This window comes from Colossoma macropomum, unplaced genomic scaffold (genome assembly GCF_904425465.1).
Source record: "Colossoma macropomum unplaced genomic scaffold, Colossoma_macropomum, whole genome shotgun sequence".
Lineage (NCBI taxonomy): Eukaryota > Metazoa > Chordata > Actinopteri > Characiformes > Serrasalmidae > Colossoma > Colossoma macropomum.
This window is the reverse complement of record NW_023494802.1, coordinates 36,325,093-36,331,227: the sequence shown is the minus strand read 5'-3', so window position 1 is coordinate 36,331,227 and position 6,135 is coordinate 36,325,093.

Sequence of the window (6,135 nt, the reverse complement as noted above, 5' to 3'; positions counted from 1 at the left end):
ATAAAAGCAGATCTGGGTTAGATGTAAATCTGATTTAAGGCTTCATGGATGCTTATCAGAATCTCCCATAACTGTGTTTAATCCTTTAAAACTATTAAAGTGTGTCCAGACTTCACTCACTCACACCTCTTTCCTGTTCTAGTCATGAGTGTCCTTAACTGTGTCATGATCTCTTTCAGATACATGTTGTTTTGACACCTGGGTTTCAGTGTTATAAGCAGGTTTTGTTTGCTGTTGTTTCTGCATCTGTGCTGAAATGCTTCGGTGAAAGTATTTGTAAGTTTCTGTTTTGCGTTCAGTGAAATGAACCACCATGACCTCACAACACCAGACTGGATTCATATCAATTTAAATGTTACTGTGCTATGTAGAGCAGGAAATACCTAAAATCCTCACAATCACTCATTGAGGAAGATTATTCTTGATAAATATGTTCAAACTCTTGGAATTTTGCAGGTGCATTTTTGGCGAAGTGGCGAGCCTCGACCCATCCACGCTCATAAAGGACCAGGCCTTTCCTGGATGCTCCCTTTACACCCAATCATGATTTTACATCATGATTCTGGACTTAAATTGCACCTGTCCTGATTTTTTTTTAAAAAATTTGTTGCAGGAATCAATTTCAGAATGATTGTATTCAAAATACAATACAACAACAATAAAAAAGTGTTTTTTTTTAGGTTTGTAATATTTGTGTGATATTTGACATAAAACTATTTAAAATATTCCCATTACCTTGGCACTTGCCTTTCTTAAGATAGGACTTGACATGGGATTTGACTGCATTTTGAAAGTTGCCTTCATCCTAACGATGTGTTGTTCATGAATGAGTCAGCTGTTGTTTTATTCTGGTAAAACACAGGCAGCCAAGAATAAAGCAGTCGGTTCAGTAATCAACAACATGCAAACACAGGCTCAAAAATCAGAACTGACTAGACATAAATAAGAACGAATGAGGCTCGCTGGGAAACACGGCTAAGAAATGCATGAAAAAACACACATAAAACGTCATAAAAAAACAACATACATACATACATACATCATCTAAACCGCTTATCCTTCTGGGTCGCGGTGGGGTGCTGGAGCCTATCCCAGCTGTCATTGGGCGGAAGGCAGGATACACCCTGGACAGGTCGCCAGTCCATCGCAGGGCAGACAGACAGACATACACAATCTCACTCACACCTAGGGGCAATTCAGCATGTCCAATTGGCCTGACTGCATGTCTTTGGACTGTTGGAGGAAACCGGAGTACCCAGAGAAAACAACATAACACCAGTAAAACAATATATACACACAGATTCAAACTAACACGACAAGACACAGGTGTTAAGGATAATAAGGGGACGGAGCCAGAATATTCCAATGAATATTCCGAAAGAGAATGACCAGTCTTGGACACTGGGACAATAGAAAACAGGCGTACATATTGCTCATGCTATGCTGAACTCCTATAAGGATATTGCTCTGTCATTGCTCAGTCACTTTAGGGGTTAAATATCGCTGTCGGAAGAAAACCTTGTATCTCCAAAATGGTAACTTTACAGGAGAAGGAAAAACATACTGTACTTTTAATGTAAGTCAATGGAACCAGAGTTTTTTCCAAGCAATTTTGGGCCATTTCTTTTGCTCCATTCTTCACACAATGTAAAGAGTAACAGGTATTTTCAAACTATTAAAAAAATGAAAAACTACAAAAATGGAGATACGAGGTTTTCTTCCGACAGCAGTGATTTGCAGGTTCGCATTGCATTAATCCTGACTGCTCTTACAAAACAAGCACAAGCACAGGTCTACCTGGCTCATGTGATGAAGTAGTGGTAGCCTGGCTGCTAAATCAGATGTCAAATTACATCAGCATCACATCACCTTAAACAAAACACTGCATAATAATGACATATTTCACTATTTAAGTCCTTTATTGCACTTTTAAGATTCAAAATGAAATTATAGTAGAACATAGTGTGGCTGTGTTTTTACTTCTAACATAACATTAATGAAATGACACAACAATTTTATAATACTGCGGTCAATGGAACATGATCAGTAGAGAAACATCTACAGAACAGAACAGTCATAAAGAACTGAAGCCTTTTGTGTTGAGTTTGAAGCAGAAGTTTGAGGCATCTACATCACAAATATCCTGTCCTACACTCAAAGCTAGATTCGCTTGCTGATAGTAGCATGAGTCACATTTCTCTTGCCTTTAAAACTGAAAGTCAACCCATCAGGACTCAGCTCAGATTGTTAATAACGAGCACAGCGAGTTTTGCCTGCAGAGTGAGTAACACCATGGGGGCTCAAATGACTTGATTGCGTGGAGTTCATTAAAGTTCGCCAGCTTTTCATTTGGGAGTGTGACCTCTCCAAACAGTGAAGACGAGGGCGGCGTCCCAAACCGCATACCACCACACTAAATAGCATGTAAAGAAATAGCGCACCAACCTTACAAGTGCAAGGCACATTGGCTTAATGGATGATCACTGAATGTACTTCGCATTAAAGAAAAGATTTAAATTAATGTAAAAAAGTCATGTTGGTTTAACAAATAAAAGGGTTTTGAGTAAACATAATTATATGATGTGCAACTGATGTATTTTCTTTTTTCATGTAAATCTAACAACCTTTTTTTAAGGTTGAATTTAAAGGAGTGAAATGTAAAAAAAGCTGCTACAGCCATGTGCAGTGCCAGGGGTGGGCTTAGGCAGCTTAAGCCCTGAATGTCTCTGGCAAAGCCCTCAAAGATGGAATTATGTGGATTATGTGGAACCTGCATTTGAAAGCAGGGAGTGAGGCTTAGACCCCATTGTTTTGAAATAAATGTGTCACAAAGTCTGAAACTAAGTGTGGAACATTAAGAATTGTCCCCACCGAAAGACTCTCTGATTAAACTTTGGTGTTTTAATGCAAAATATTATGATTTTATGTTTGTACAACTGCTCAAAGCTGGGTTTCCTAGTCAGGTACTGAGTAGCGTGTTTGAGTTCTGCTCAAAATGAGCTATAAAATTGTCACCAAAACATAGATACATCATCTAAACCGCTTATCCTTCTGGGTCGCGGTGGGGTGCTGGAGCCTATCCCAGCTGTCATTGGGCGGAAGGCAGGATACACCCTGGACAGGTCGCCAGTCCATCGCAGGGCAGACAGACAGACATACACAATCTCACTCACACCTAGGGGCAATTCAGCATGTCCAATCAGCCTGACTGCATGTTTTAGGACTGTGGGAGGAAACCGGAGTACCCAGAGGAAACCCACACAGACACGGGGAGAACATGCAAACTCCACACAGAAAAGACCCCGGTCGCCCAGCCGGGAATCGAATTAACATTCCACACTGATTTCAAGACTTTGGGACACATTCATTCAAAACAATGGGATCTCACTGCTCACCATGTGGCCATGAGGGACAGGGATGCAGTCTCACTTCCTGATCATAAAACTGGACACCCGTCCCACCGCCGTCTTTTAAAGATCAGAGCATAAATGTCGCAGTCTTCACATGCGCAGAATGTACTTAAACCTTCCGATTGGGAACGTAATCAGATACAGGCGTTTACATGGTTATTATTTACAGGATTTCCCATCTCGTTCAATCGGATAGAAATTGTATTCTAAATGACCTCAATTGGACTAGTCTATTCCGATCGAGGTGTATATACGGGTGGCTTACGGACATATTCTATTCCGATTGAGCTATTAGTCTGATTCTTAACAGATTATTAGGCTTCATGAAAACATGGCTAGTGTTTGGGACAGAGCCCTCCCAAGAGAAAGTACCCTATAAATGATTTCTATATGTTTAACTTATTACCAAACACAGATTCCTTGTGTTTAACTAGATCATAACAGTCTTTCTGAAGATCTAATAGCCTGAATGTTTAACTGTTTTTGTAAGTAGTTGTTTTTTTTCTTACTGTGGAACTAATTCAGCAGAATGGTCTGTATATCAGACGAGAACAGACTGTATCAGTCACTCTTCACACTGTTTATTCAACTTAGTTTGGTTACAGAACCATCATTATAAACAACTTTCAGACTCCCCATTTAGTCATCTTGTAATAAATACACTTTTGCTAGTGTCAAAATAAAGAAAATAAAAATGTGAAAATGTGTTTGAGCAGCAGAGAGTTCAGTGGAAGAGGACAGAGATCAGAGGAACCAGCATGATGAGGAGACTCAGTTTCACCCCCTCAGCACTGTTACACAGGTTCCCCTCACAGCAGCTCACACTTCCAGTGATTCCAGCTGCCTGCAGGGTTGCTGTGTCCGCAGTACAGAGACTTCTGCTCGCACAGCCTTTCACACTCACTTCAGTACTACCAGTGGTAACTGTGAAAGCAGGTGGAGATCAGAAAGAGAGAGATATCATTCATAGATAAAAGGATCATCGTGGAATAAAAATAGTGTTCCTAACTCTTGAATTGAACGACTTTGTCGTATGTAAACTTTGTTAAAGTTGTTGATGTAAACATTGTTGTTTACATTGTTAATGTAAAGATTGTTAAAGTTTAAGAACATACATTTCACTCCCTAATTTTACAGTCACTATAGAAATTACACTGTTAGAACAGACTGTTCAGCCCACAGCAGTTAAGCTCCACCCAGTCAACCTGAGTGATAATCTAAACATGCCTGCTGTCATGTATTTATACACAAACGCTCCTTCTAACTTCAAGGTGAACGGACTTTCTCCTGATAAGTTACCATTTTAGAGATATAAGATTTTGTTCCAAGGGCAATAGTATATCAGTCTTAAAGACGGTATTAAAAATGCTCTCTTCAATTCTAATAGACAAAGAAAGGTTGCATCATGCTTGTGTAAAATGACTGTTCATAAAATAGCATTTTAGAAAAATATACAAGTATGCAGTTTTCACCTGTGGTGCTGACACAGCGATCTTCAGTCCCCTCACAGTTCCTGTGCAGTCATTGTTAACACAGGCGTAACACTTATTCCCATTCGCAGACCCTTGTGACAAAGCTTAACAGGAAAACGAAAGGAAAAGAAGAGGTTTAGCAGGACAGTTTCTGTGGTTCTGCCGTTGAGAACTTTATGTGCAACATTCTTCATTCAGCATTCAAAGCTTTTGGTTGTACCTGGTGCTTTCTGGCTGTTGCAGAGATCAGAGCTGCAGCACTGTGAGTTGACAGTCATTTTCACAACTCCCACATTTAGGCTCCCACTGAGACACAGCCCTGCTACTACTGCACGAGTTTTCATATTGACCTCCTGTTGTACACCGCTTAGAGAGCACAGCTCATGAGTGAATGGAGAAATTTCTCACTGAGACTCACCATTTTGTTCTGAGATCTTTCATACCAATAGTCACTACAGCGGTCGTACTGGCACACTGGTTTGTACAGGTCGTCTGGGTGTCTGTGCATGTTCCAGACAGGCCTGGTATACACTGATCAGTTCAGGGTCAGCACTAGTGGAATGAAAAACAAGGGACAACTGAGCAATAAACATTAATATCCTCAAAGGTGAAACTTAAGTAACTTAACACACAATATTGCATATGCAATACAGTCGCAGCAACTTGGTGAACTTATTTTCTAGAGAAGCTGAACTGATTAAACTCAAACTAAACTTTCCATTATAAAGTTTACTCACCTGTGCCATTACTTTCTGCAGTCTGGTCTGTTGTTTCAGTTTCCTTGTGTCAAGTTTTCTACACTGATTTGTCTTGAATCATTTTTGAGCTTCTGAATGTTGAGATTCAGACTGGAGGTGGTACAGATGGGAGGTGTTCAGTGCCCAGTGAAGTCATGCATTCATTTAAATTACCTTCCTATACCCTCATTGCATCATGACTTGATCTCAACTGAAATTAAAACGTGGTTCTCCCACATTTATCAGCTGCACAGGTTGACTGATGCAGATAGAACCTTATAATGCCTACTCAGTATGCCACCTTCAAGAAGGAACCTTACTTTTTTACACAATCAATAACAACAATCAGTACTAGAAGATTAACTACATGCACACAATTCAATCTCGACAAAAATGTCCCGTAGATCCTCCTAATGCTAAACATACTGAATGATAATCATCTATCATCTAACTTTACAAGCCTAGTTACATTCCAGCTGATTTCACCATATCTTTTGTCTGGAAAACAGCAAGTTT